The 14,752-nt window shown below is 36.8% G+C and overlaps 1 protein-coding gene across 8 annotated transcripts in view; it reads left to right on the forward strand.

Annotated features, from left to right (window-relative positions):
- SLC16A7 (solute carrier family 16 member 7) overlaps positions 1 to 14,752 on the forward strand; it is a 158,883-nt gene that overhangs the window by 76,992 nt on the left and 67,139 nt on the right. The window lies entirely within an intron of this gene.

The following is a 14,752-nucleotide window of genomic DNA, read 5'->3' on the forward strand; positions in this document are numbered from 1 at the left end:
GGCAGTAACTGGTAAATAGATTCACTTGTTTCTTGAGACAAGGTCTGGAATATACTAGTAGGACTCTGTCATCAATGTAGAATGAATACTGGAGATTCCTATGATATTAAACAAAATTAAACCTAACTCAGTAAGGAGGTACACTGTGTTACTTGTAAACTAAACCATTTGCCAGTGAAGATGGATATTGTTTTAACTCACTATTCATCCTTTTTAGTATATTTAATTTTTTAGCAGTAAAACATTGTACAATAACATTTAATTAATACATTTTTCTTCTCTTCAATGTAGGCTGAAATCATCAAAATAATAAATGACTGTCTCATATAAGGTAGGAGGGCATTGAGAACAATGAAGAAAATATCACAATATCCATTTCTTACCCATAGGACTAACTTAACATTAGCAACACTTCATAAAGATGAAACCATGTGTTTCATACAGTGAGTTAGTTCTTCTGAATGACTCCAGTCCCTGTTGGACTCTGCTGTGATATTTTCTGCGGCATTGTTGGTAGTCTGACAAGAAGGAACTAGTCAATTTTATCTGTTAGTCTCTAAGTTTACCCGCATTTCTGTTACTATGAACCTTTGCAAAATATTCTTGTCGGAATCATTTTTTGTCATTTCTTTTCACTTGACTAAATCATTGTTCAAGAATCAACCAAAACTTATTTATGATCTCCTTGGGCTGGTTTAATTGTACTTCCAAGTACAGTGGTTGTTATGATAGACCAGTTTTTCTCAACTAGAGTTTGATGAAAGCATTATACCTTTGATGAGAAAATTATACCTAATGTCATAAGTCTTAGAATGGATTAAATCAACTTGTCTCCTGTGCATCGAGGTACATAATATTTATGTAACATTGGGAGAACTAAGAAAGTGGTCACTTAAATTATTTTATATGTTTGATGGTTCAGATCACTCCAGTTGAGAATCGCTCCCACAGAGTATTATAATTTCCCTCCTTTGTTGTTACCTCCAAATGGTCGTGTACTCTATGAGGGCATGAACTACATGTTTGTTCTACCATGTACCCCTAATGCTAACATATTAAACGTCTTCTGCATAAGAGCTGTTCAGTATTTATTTGTGAAATGAATGCTAGAAAGAAAGTTCTTCTGAAAGACCTTTGATGGTAGAACTGTATAAAGTGACGGGGAATTCTTATCACAATGTCCAAGGAGTGATATATGAGCCTAGGTTACATCTGAATTAGGGTTAATATTGCAGGAGTCCAGTCAAGTGGGGAGAGTAGTTATAATCTCTGGTTATTGTTGGTTGAGAGAGCGGTAGGACTGATCCTCATCTCACACGTCATTTTACTCATAAGTAAGCTAGTCTGGTTCAGCAAGAGCAAAGGTGGGACAAGGCCATGTGTGTCATTATCCAGCAGTCTGACTTGAGTTCCTTCCAGGGTAGTAATAACAAGGGTTCCAAGAACAGCAAGAGAGGAAGGGCTCAAATGCACAAGAAACTGCTCGTTTCATATCTGCAGTTGTTCCTTTAGCCACAGTGTTATGGGCTGGATATTTGTGTCTTCCTCAGTTCATATTTTGAAGTCTTAACCCCCAAAGTAATAGTATTTGGAGATGGGGCCTTTGGAAGGTAATTACTTATGAAAATGGGGGTGTAGTCTGCTGGAATTATTGCCTTTATAACCAGAGGCACCAGAGAGCTTGATTTCTATCTGTACCCATGCACCAAGAAAAGGCAATGTAAGCACAGAGTAAGAAGGTAGCTTTCTGCAAATCAAGAAAAATGCTAACACCAGAACCTGACCATACTGGCACCTGACCTTGGACTTCTGGCCTCCAGAGGTGTGAGAACATAAGTTTCTGATGTTTAAGCCACCTAATGTATGATATTTTGGGTAGATTAATACATACAAGTCACATGGCCAAGCCCAGAGTAAATGCGAAGGGAAACTATTTAAAGAGGTAGATAGTCTTTAAACAGAGGGGAATCATTTGTGACCAACTTTGTATGCTACCATGATTGTGTCTTTAAATAAATATGATGTGTATACATATCAAAAATTAAGGAATTATACTTCTTTGGATATAAATTTTTTTAAAAAAAGCTAACCCTTTAGAAAAAATGACCTGGAGTCAGATATTCTGATATTATTCAGGGCTTACACATTATGCACTTACTTATTAAGTACGCTTCAGGACCATGTGTTTTACTAGTATTGCTGGCTATCTCATATTTCCCAGTGGACATGTACATGAGACCAAATGACAATGTACGTTAAATCCTCATTAAATCCACCTCCATATAATCTGTTCAGAACTTAAAATTTCTGTTATTTCATTGCCAATTGACCTTCAAGCAAATTGTCAAGAAATTTATGAGGGTAGCAGCATGAATATGTGTTCCCAAATGTCTTAGGCAAAATATGACTCATGGTTTCCTTGCTTCTGAAATGATTAAGCCTCAAACCTAAAGTTGACAGCAGAGTCATTGTACAGATTGATGTTCTCAATGACTAATATTTGACAGAGTTTGCTTCTGATTTATTATGCTTCTAGGTAAAAACAATTTACCTCATTTTTTAGTATTTTTTTCTATGCTCTTTCACTAATTGGATGAAAAAAATTCAATTTCTTTTGTACTGAGGACATACTCATTTTGAATAAACTAATCATTTTAAATTAAACTTTTTAAAGTATAATTTTAATGTGCTTTGTTAGTAGGCTGACGTGGTTTTGCTCTTTTCTTTCTTGATGTTACGTAGTTCCTAATTTTTCTCATTTGTCTGTTCCTAACAGTAAGCCGAATGCTTATATAAAATCTGTTTAGTAATTATTGGATTTTTATTATCATTTAGCTATTCAAGCACAGCAACTGTACTTGAAAAACAATCGTAGACAATCAAGTCAGCCTTTATTAATAACTGAGGCTGTTATTCCTGGAAAATAGAAAACTAGGAAATCACTTTTCTCTTAGTCTTTAAGAGTTCTTTGAGTATTTATAATGTCATAAATTTATGTTTTAAAGAATTAAAGTATCTAACATTAAAAAGAGAAACTGCAATAAATGGAAATGGAAGGATGGAAGATAATATACAATTCCTAAGTATAGTATTTTCATGAACATTACTATTTGCTATGTAACTTCTATATCATATATATTTTTTATAAATGCAGAAGATTTTAAATAACATTTACATAAATTAGAATATTTCTTAAATCTGAAGTGAACCTCTTACAGGCAGCATATAGTTGGGTCCTGTTTTTTTTTTTTTTTTGTCCATTTAGCCACTCTATATCATTTAAGAATTTAATCCATTTACATTTAAAGTAATTATTGATATGTGAGGACTTACTAATGCCATCTTTTTAATTGTATTTTGACTAATTTGTAGCTCCCTTATTCCTTTTGTTCTCTCTTACTGTTTTACGTATTGCTGATTTTCCTTAGTGGTATGCCTTAATTTAATTCTCTTGATCTTTCGTGTACCTTCTGTAGGTTTTTGCTTTGTGGTTACCATGAGGCTATCATAATACATCTTATAGATGTAATGATCTATTTTATGCTAATAATTTAACTTCTGTCACATACAAAAACCCTTTACCTCCTCTCCCATATTTTATGTTTTTGATGTCACAATTTACCTCTTTTTTACATTGTATATCCATTAACAAATCATTGTAGCTATTGTTATTTTTAATAAGTCTGCCTTCTTTCTTTCTGCCTCCATGGCCCCTGCTTTGTCATGGCTTTTCTAGATTTATGCAATAGAATTTAACTACTTTGTTGATATATTTTCTGTCTCCCTTCAGCCATTTTCTCTGACTTATCTCTGGGATTATTTTCTTTTTTTAAAATTTTTTGTTAAAGTATAGTTGATTTTACAATGTTCCTTCAATTTCTGCTGTACGGCAAAATATATTTTTTTATACTATTTTCATAATGTTCCCTCAATTTCTGCTGTACAGCTTCCATACAAATTCTTTTTTTTCCATACTATTTTCCATCATGTTCTAACCCAAGAGACTGTACACAGTCCCCTGTGCTGTACAGTAGGACCCCATTACTTATTCATTCTAATTTTACTAATTTGCATAGACCAACCCCAAACTCCCCATTCATCCCCTTCTCTCCCCCCACCCCCTATAGTCACAAGTATGCTCTTCATGTCCATGATCTGTTTCTGTTTTGTAGATAGGATCATTTGTGCCATATTTTAGATTCCACATATAAGTGATACCATATGGTATTGTCTTTCTCTTGCTGACTTACTTCACTTATTATTAGAATCTCTAGTTCTATCCATGTTGCTGCAAATGGTATTTTTGTCATTTTTATGGCTGAGTCAGATTCCATTTTATGTATGTATCACATCTTCTTAATCCATTCATCTGTCAATGGACATTTAGGTGGTTTCCATGTCTTAGCTATTGTGAATAGTGTTGCAATAGTTCTTTTTGAATGAAGCTTTTGTTTTCATTTTGGACATATATCTGAGAGTGGGATTGCTGGATCATATCATAGTTCTATATTTAGTTTTTCGAGGAACCTCCATATTGTTTTCCGTAGTGGTTGTACCAATGAGATTACTTTCTAAAATACAAACTAAATCATTTCCTGGCTCCAAAAACAGAATGTAAGTTTACAAAACTTTTAGACAAATGGACTTATGTGCCCTTCTATTGTTATTTATCTCCAACAATATCATAGTGTCATACCATCTCTCTTTTCTAGGATATACCAACTGGTATTTTTTTGTCATCTGTTATCACTCCCAATATCAACCTACCTCAGTCAGTCCCAGGAATGTTTCCCATTCATCTTTCAAGACTCAGCTCAGCCAAATCAGTGTGACTTAAGCTCCTCCCAAGACTATTTCTTGACTATCACTGTATAGTTAGGTTTTTCTCCTCTTAGCTTCATGGAAATCTGAATTTACCATACTTTCATCATCTCTTTCCATAATTTACCTCTTAGAAAGAGTTATCTTATAGGTCTGGGGCAATATTTTATGCCTTAATCATCTATATTTCCAATGTCTGCCCCAGTCTTTGCCATAAAATGAAATCCTAGTAAATGTTGAGTGAATGAATGAATGCTGGTAAAAGGAAGGTGTGAAAAACAATGTTCTACCTTGATTTCAAGAGAAGAGCTTCTACAGAGGACAGAGAGGAAAGAGACAAGAAGATTAGAAAACGAGCTGAGTCCCTAGGATCCATAGCAAGAAAAATTGAAGCGGGGATAAGTGAGTTTGTCCCGAGAGATTTCAAGAACCTTGGGGCTGAGTATCATAGAGCATGAGTTGGAAAGAGGTGTGTCTTCCAATACAGTGTTTCCATATAATAGTTAACCAGATTTGAAAAAAACAATCTGGAACATTATAGGAATTATACCCAATCTTACTTCTTCACTTAGACTGAGAATGAATTATCTTGATTGCTGTTGCATTTGAATTGAGAAGAATGCAGGGAGGAGAGAAGAAGGTTGTTTAGCTTCTCTTTAGGAGCAAGTAAAACAAGAAATTCTTTCACATTTTGCTTTTATTGGCTACTATACTTGCAAACCATTTTCTGTTTAACCCTACCCCTGAATGATGAATCTCGATCATAACACCCTGTTTACTTTTTTATGTAGGACATCAATCTATAATTGTCTTGTTTATATTTGTAACTTTCTTTTTGCCTCTCTCCTCCACCAAAACATCCATCCCTGGGTCAGAATTCATTTTGTTCAGGGTTGTAGTGCCACTGTGCTTGCGCAAAGTAGGCTTTCAACTGATATTTGTTGAATATTGACTGAATATAGAGTTAGATTGTTGTGAGTAACGTCAGCTTTTCTGACTCTTCACCCTTCACTTGACTTCACAAGGACCTTGAATTCTCCAAAACGTCTCCTACCAAATATTTCTGGGAAGCACATGAGATCAGAGAGAGACCAAAGGAATTTTTCCACTACTATTTCTCACCATTGCTAATGCCCTTGGTGGAAACCTTGCCTGTGTAAATGACCTTGTCTCCTGATGTTTCCAAAGTAACTAATTCCGCAAGACCCAAAGCTGGGGTGCAGGCTGTAATGGCAAAAATACCTCCTGTCTGATCTTCACCAAACTTTATCATCTGAATTTTTTTCTTTTTTTCTTTTTATAGCTATACCTGCAGCATATGGGAGTTCTGTCTAGGGACTGAATCAGAGCTGTAGCTGCAAGCCACAGCAGTGCTGGATCTGAGCTGCATCTGTGACTTGTGCTGCAGCTTGTGGCAATGCCAGATCTTTAACCCACTGGTCAAGGCCAGGGACCGATCCCACATCCTCATGGATACAAGTTGGGTTTTTAACCCACTGAACCACAACGAGAACTCCTGTCATCTGAATCTTAAAACATCACAATGTTCGGAGCCTCAAATTCTCTCAGGAAACAGTTTATTTAGCTTCTGTCTTTAAACTCTGTCCTCTGGAATTTGAAGGCTGGACATTGTGGGCACTATGCCATCCATCTTGTTTATTGTTTTACTCTCTTGGGTATCCATACATTCTTCTCTCTGCCTAGAGCCACAGAGCACAACAAAGAAAAGACAACAAAACAGAATTGTCAATTTATGCAAATAGGTTCCTAGAATCATCTTCAGTTCACCAGCGTTGTAAGAATAATTTGTAACTGCAGTTTTACTTGAATCAGAACAAACTTGCTGCATAAATAAATATACTGTTCTTCTTTGAATCTGGAAGCCTCCATGGCCCATTGCAAACATTTAAAAAAAAAAAAAATAGAACTGCTTAAAAAATAGTAGAAAAATGTTGGTAGCATTTTTCTTAACCAAATTATCTGCCATAATAATCTCCCTGTTCACCAGAAAGTGCATCCAGATAGAACATGGTATAAGCATGGTGGGGGATGAAAAGGAATGGGGAGTACTCATTTTGTAGCCCCTTTTAAGGTCAAGTGTGACTGAACATAATATTGCAAATAGCGATTCAATCTAGAGCATTTCTTAATCTCTTGTATTTGGATGGGGATCTCTCTGTTATTCTCTCCTTTGAGAGCATCAACTGTGGGAATAACTTTTATCAATGACATTCAAGTCATTTTTTCTTAGGTCTTGAGGAGCATGCTTAAGTCAGTCTGAACTCCTCCTAGGACGGAATGAGGCTGAAAGATCTAATTATTTCCACTGCTTAGAGGGACCTGATCAGAAGCAGATAGAGTTGTGAGATCCCAGGAATTTTTGAAAACAGCTTCATTCTTCAAGGTCTTTGTTGATAAATTTTTCATGTTCGAATTAAATGGAACTGGGTGAAATTAATCCTAGAAATTCCAAAACATTTGACAAGAACTCAGCTGGCCTTAATTGTGTGTGTGTGTGTGTGTGTGTGTGTGTGTCTGTGTCTTTTTGCCTTTTCTTGAGCCGCTCCTGCAGCATATGGAGGTTCCCAGGCTAGGGGTCTGATCAGAGCTGTAGCCGCCGGCCGACGCCAGAGCCACAGCAATGCAGGATCCCAGTTGCGTCTGCGACCCCACACCACAACTCACAGCAACGCCAGATCCTTAACCCACTGAGCAAGGCCAGGGATTGAACCTGCAACCTCGTGGTTCCTAGTCGGCTTCGTTAACCACTGCGCCACAACAGGAACTCCCCAATTTTTTTTTTTATTTGTGAAACCTATACCCCTTTTACTGAAATAAATTCAATCTTTTAAACTAAATCCATTGAATAGCTCTAAGCTTTATCATTAACTCCAGATAATTATTCTAGCACCAATCTCTATTTTAGGATTGCATGAGTAACAAATAATTACTGGGTTTAATGATTATGAAATAATGATAATGTTTTTTAAGGGCTAGTTTATATAATTGAACGTACATGAATTTTTCTATCCCGAGGGCTAGAAGAAGCGAATTATTCCTTTAAAAAATAGTGTAACGTTTTGCATATCCTGGAATGAAGCCCTTTACTCAGCTGAGGTTCCTGGGATAGGTAAAATAGAGATTATAAATATGACTTCTTCATGGGTCATTGTCTCAAGGTAGGTACAGTCCCAGATGGGAGAAAGGCATGAGTAATTTTGAAAACAAATTGAAATAGTGTAGTATAACCAAATAGTTTTATTTGAGAATTTAGAGATGGGAGTTTTTTTCCTTTCTCAGAAATTATTTTTTGATTTTATCTTGACAGGCATTGTTTATTTGTATGGAAGGTAGGTGTGGTTTCATCATGTGACAATATAGGAGAGTTGGGTAAATGGAGGGAAGGTGAATTTCTTGGGGAAAAAAAAAAGGTTTTCTGTACTAAACAAGTCTGGGACTTCATTCTATAACTGAAGCAAATTGAAATGCCTATTAACATGGTGAAGACATCAAGAAATTGTGAAATAAATATGTCATTTGTTTGTTTTGTTTGTTTTTTGGCTGCCTTGCAGCATATGAAGTTCCCAGGCCAAGGATCAGATCTGAACCACAGTTGTGACCCACGCCGAAGCTGCAGCAATGCTAGATCCTTAACTCACAGCACTGGGCCAAGGATCCAACCTGTATCCCAGGGCTCCCAAGATGCTGCTGATCCATTTGTGCCACAGGGGGAACTCCAATAAATACATCATTAAGCAAAAAATTTCTCAAGACTACCTGATGATTTCCATGTGATGCCTATAAATATCTTTTGGGATGGGTGTTTCCTGATAGAGTGTTAGGCAATTTAAAATGTAGAGAATGGTAAAAATGAGCAAGACAAATGTAATGTAGTCAAATTTTGTAATGTCATGGATTCAAGGCTCTGGGGTTCCTTTGAAAATTTTGAGTGGTGGAGTAACTAAATGTGAGGAGTACTTTTAGGAAATGAATTCTGAAAAGAAGCTGGATGTATGGAGAGGTGTGGGAGGCAAGGATGGGAAACTGACAATGAGACAGTTCCTTAGGGGATGGTGCGAGGGGAACAGAGGTGTGAACCATGGTGATCAAAAAGACAAATGGAAAGAAAGATGCAATCTAGAGCTATTAATGAAAAAAGACATAAAAGAAAAGGGAAAAAGAAAGGACTCAGGGTCTTTCAGCCTAAGGATCGACCTCTTTTTTTTTTGTTTTGTTTTGTTTGTTTTTTTGTGATTTACAGACCTAGGGGAATTTAACACCAGGATACCAGTGGGGTATCCTTCTGAAAATGTCTCGGAAACCGTAAGACATGAAAAGAATATAACTTAGGAAAAAGATTGACATGAGGGGTGGAGAATTGTAACACGCCAGGTACAAAAGTGGTAGCTGAATTTATAAAGGTAGAAAATTTTGTGGCGAGTATGTAAAGCGAGAAGAGAGTCAATGATATAACCTTTGTAAGAACTCACACCTGTTGGATCTGAAGAGGAAATCTAGCCTTAGAAGGCGGTATAGTGACATAGTGAGTTAAAAGCCAAAGCCTCAAGTACAAAATCCAATGAAATACTGCTAAATACCATAGAAGATTTTAATGAGATATGAAGCCCAGTGGCTTTGGAGATTAGGGAGTCATTGCTCATCCTCAAGAGAAAATTTACTCAGTGAAGCTTGCAAAAGAAAGGTCTAAAACAAGGAATGAGGAGTAGGTGGTGAGAAAGAAGAGGTGTGAAGTTTTGAAGTGAAGATGAGAAGAAATATAGTGATAGCACTAGGGAAAAAAATGAGTTTCTAGAGAAAATAGCTTTCCTGCTATTTTTAGGTTTGAGGAGATTTAAAAACAAAACAAAACAAAAACCAGAAAAGACTGATAAGTTAAAAATAAAGTGTGAAAATTATTGGAACCAGTTCTCTTAGACAAGAAAGACTTTGTTAACAATGATAAGTAAATAGATAATATGAGAAAACGGGGGTGAGGGGGTGGCGGCATTCCCATTGTGGCCCAGCAAGATGAATCTGACTAGTCCATTGGGATGTGGGTGCAATTCCTGGCTTCGCTCAGTGGGTTAAGGATCTGGCATTGGTGTGAGCTGTGGTGTAGGTTGCAGACTAGTCTTGGATCCCACGTTGCTGTGATTGTGGCGTAGGCCAGCAGCTGTAGCTCCAAATCGACCCCTATCCTGTGAATTTCCATATACCATGGGTACGGCCCTGGAAAGCAAAAAAAGAAAAAAAAAAAAAAAAAGAGGGGTGTCTTTCTAGACCCAACTAGAAGGAAAGGTTTGTTTCCCATAGTGGTAAAGACAGGGATCCCCTTCCTGCTGTTCCCAGGTTTGAAATGTCAGCACTCCTGTGAACAGCGCAGAAAGGATGGCAGCCCTGGCTTCTGTCTCGGCTGTTTCCCAGGCTGTCAGGCTGGGGTGTATGGGATTGGCAAACAAAAGGTCAGAGAAATATCCAGCTCTCCTGTGGAGCACAAAAGAATACAAAGGAAGCAAGAGGGCAAAGAAATGAGAGTGCAGCATCCAAACTGCAGCGAAGTCAGAACAAACCTGAGTGAAGCACCTGGAGCAGAATGGTTCCCAGACAGATCAAAGTCAGAAGCTCTGGTCTGGGAGGATGGGTTGATGCCAGTATGTAAGAGGAAAAAGGCAGAAACAAAATTAAACTAATAAAGTAATGTAAATGTAGAGGAATTAAATTAGGATTAAGAGGATACTTGGGCTTATTGATGTCCGTCTACCCAGTTGACAGCCAAACAAGAGGGCAGCCTACAAGCCCTTAGGAGAAAGCAAAGGGGGAGGAAGATGCAAAAAGCAAGATGTCTCCCAGAATTGCATTCCTTCTAACTTGGTGTGGTACAAATGCGTCATCAGTTCTCGGAGACTGTGCGTGTCTGTGTGTTGCTGTTGGAGTCTCAGTCTTGACTAACACCGTGAAGAAAGAGGAAGGGGAAAGAGAAATTTCTCTCTTCTCTGCATTTGGGATGATGTGTCTTCCTGGTGACTTTCTAGGAGTGACAGGCAGGACCGAATTCATTGACTTCCTTTCAGTGGCTCCTGTAGCGCTCATCTCGCTTAGATTTAACGTTGGGCTCACTTCTGTTCCAGTCCGCACAAACTTCATCATGAGTGTTCAGTGAATATCACATAACAATGACAACCGGTTCTACATAGGAGAGCTTGCAATCCTGAATTCTGTGGAGCTTCCCAGGAAGGCTTCCTTAGAGAGGATCTTCATGGCGAATCTTGAGAATGTCATAAAACGTGAGGAAAGTGATCACTTTCAGCTCGGCCTCCTATTTCAGCAAGGTTTTACTGATCTTTTTCTAAGAAATGACAGCAGTTAACATCCCCCACTATGTCAGTGTCGTAAAATTTATGGATTGAGTTTGACAAGAGGAATAGCTTTTAGAATGTTTGTAAACAGTCAACTCATACATTATTAATAAGTTTGGTGACTTTAAATTCTATTGAACATGATATTTTTTTATTGACCCGTGTATGATTGACATGACTCACATTTGGTAGTTGTATAGTGTAATTTTTTTTTATCTCAGGGCATAATGTGTGGCAAATATGGGAACTAAAAATAAATAGTATTGGATGGCAATATTACACATTCTTTAGAATGTTTTTAATATATAATATGCGAGGTGCTGTTTATTCTATCTTTGACAACTATTTTCATGTGATTTATTTGCAGCATTGAACCAAATTGTCCCACTTTTATGGGAACATATTCTATTAAAGAACATGAAAATATGCTTCAGCATTTTATCCTGATAAATGAAAAACCATTCAGATATAGACCAGTTCCTCTGAGGATTTTATACAATAATTTTTATGGAAACTAAACGGTGATTTGGGAATTAAATAAAATTCTAAGCACACTTAAGGAACTAATACTTGGCCTCTAGAAGCCTCTGTAATTAAGCACATGACCCTGTCTGCATATGTAATGAAATTCCTTCAGATGACTTTCAAAAGAGTTTTTCCCATTCAGCCCATAGTTTTTAGAATCTTGGAAAACTTAATCAAATAACACCTATCTGTACATTACTTATTTTTGTCTTCTTTTTTTTTTTTTTTTTTCCCTTTTTTAGGGCCGCACCTCGGCATATGGAGGTTCCAACGCTAGGGGTCTAATTAGAGCTACAGCTGCTGGCCTACACCGCAGCCACAGCCTCGCCAGATCCAAGCCGAGTCTGCCACCTACGCCACAGTTCACAGCAACACTGGATCCTTAACCCACTGAGGGAGGCCAGGGATTGAACCCACAACCTCATGGTTCCTAGTCAGATTCGTTTCTGCTGCGCCACGACGGGAACTCCTGTACATTAACTTATTTTTGGACTGCAGTATAATTTTCCTAAAGAAGGGAAGAAATTTCTATTTCACAGGTTAAGATGGCCTATAAGATAGAACTTTGTATTTTAGTATTATAGAATCAAAAATGAGCTGAAAGGAACCTCAGAGAATGCTTAAAATCTTTATCTTTTTACAAATAAGGAAACCAAAAGCCAGTGTGAATGCCACTTGTGCATAGTGTTTCAACACTTTGGTGGCATTTATTATGTGTATTAACATTTTTCCATAGTGTTATATCTTGTACCTGACATACAGCAAGTTAAACGATATTGGAGTTATTTTAAACCACTCGGTCACTTGACATTTCCAGCAGCCACTATTTCTTTCTATCCAAACTGGGAGCACATTTTATATGTAATCTTTTGAAGAATACTTTTTAATTATTTGGTTTTAGTTCGTGCAGATAGTAAGACTCTCAGTGCTTTGAGAGGCTTTAAATGTACTGAATTGTAGAAATTTTGAGTTTATTAGACCTTCAGGGAGTGCACCGTTGCTCTCTTCTCCACCTTCACTTACAAATATTTTTCAGACTAAAAGAATTTACTGGTGTCTGACTTAAACCCGTAAGATTCTAAGAAAAGGTACTAAGGCCACATGGTTGGTTTGGTCTTTTCCTTGCTTTAGTGACCTTTTGATTTAGTTTTTGCCCTGAGGGAATGTCTTCCCTTGAAAATGTTTTACCAAGCTAAAGGTAGAGGGGAAATGTATCTTTCAACCTTCGAAGTCCTGTAATACGTGGATTGTCCTTTTTCCTTTTCATCCCTGTTTGCAAACAGGTGAAATCTATTATGACTTCACTGTCTCCCCTAGTACTTATGAAACAGAGCTAATAACAGTAAATGCTATCTATATAGCTAATTGGTAACAGCCAATGAAATTCATACCTAAATTTAAGTGTGGGGACCATCTCTGGGTATCCTTTTTGCAATTTATGCAAGAGCCTCATAACCTTACTTAGACATAACTAAAAATAAAACAAAAAAGAAACTTTAAAAAATAGAGATAAAATCTCTAAATAAAATATAGCTTCCAATTTCACTATATTACTTTACTTATTTAAATTAGTTACATAGACTCATTAAATATATAATATTTTTCAAAACAAATATAAAAACCGAAATTAGGTTAGCGTAATATTAATTTAATATATTTTATGTATCAAGATATAGTATTAGCCCAGATTTGAATAATGAAAGAAATATATTTTTTTCTGTAAGTCACACCTTAACACCATGGCCTATGTATTTTCTTTTTTTTTGCATCATTTTTGTCACATGTTTTGAATTTTGCAGTCATATGAATTAAAATTATATAATACATTTCCCTATGTTATATCATTTTCATAAGTATCATTTAATGTATGTAGTTTATCACATGGATGACCATAATTTATTCAGTCACTTCCCAAATTTGGGCAAGTAAGTTGTCTTTAGTTTTCCCATGCCATAAACATGATTACTTAAGGGTGATAGGACACAGAGGCCATAGAATCTTGGAAGGACCACTGACAAAGTGATATGTCATAGATGGAACTGATTGTGTTCAGGATTCTAAAAAAAACAGTGAGTGGTTCACAGGTAGCTTCAGCCAGTCAGTGGCTGCAGGTGTCAGTGAACCAGGGAAGCTCACTGGAGTGAAATGGAAGACCATGTAACTTGATGCCTCTGGCCAGGTTGATTCACCTTGCTGTGGTACAGTTTTTAATCCGGCTCCCAATAGTATTGTATTTTGTAGAAGCTTCTAGGGGACTCTAGCTTATTTTTGAATCTCATTATTTGATCTTTCAGATTTTTTTATTCTTACTCAATTTTCTTTTAAGTGAGTTTCTTAATAGACAAGTGGGAAAGATATTCTCCGATCCTGTAATCTTCTTAAAAACATCCAGGAAATTAAAAAAAAAAAAAATTCCCCTTCTCTAGTGCCAGTTAATGACCTTCTTTTCAAGTTATGAGAAGAAAGAAAACACTGGAAAATCTCTGAAGACTAAATGCAAAATCTCTTCGATATAATTCCATTTTTCTCCAGATTGACCAGAGAATGTCACTAAATACGCAAGGTGAGAGAGGGATTACAAATGATTTTTCCACCTATGCTCCAAGAAATTCTAAGCATGTTAAAAGGAACCTCAAGGACCGTTTTAGGGAAGGAGCATTTCAGGGAAGGAATGATAACAGGTAGAGGTCAAGATCTCTATGACCCCTGGAAAATAGAACGCTAAGAGAGAAACCATTTCTAAAAAGTTTTCTGTGGTTCTGAAAACTGTGGGAAGGTGGAGGGAACAGAATAAAACCACACTTATCTATTGTCACCCTCTGTAACTGTGGAGCCATACATATTTTGTTCCTGAGTTACAGCTCATTAAGTAAATCTGAAGTGGTGCCCCAAATTTACGTTTCTAACAAGGTGCCATGATAGGATTATGCTGCTCGGCTCAGGGCCACACTGTGAGAACTACTAGGTAAGATCTCTAAGCAGGGGCCAATTTCTTTTTACCTAAATTGATTAAAATTTAGCTGGCATTGCTGTGATTGTGGTGTAGGCTG

The sequence above is a fragment of the Sus scrofa genome, chromosome 5 (genome assembly GCF_000003025.6).
Source record: "Sus scrofa isolate TJ Tabasco breed Duroc chromosome 5, Sscrofa11.1, whole genome shotgun sequence".
Taxonomy (NCBI): domain Eukaryota; kingdom Metazoa; phylum Chordata; class Mammalia; order Artiodactyla; family Suidae; genus Sus; species Sus scrofa.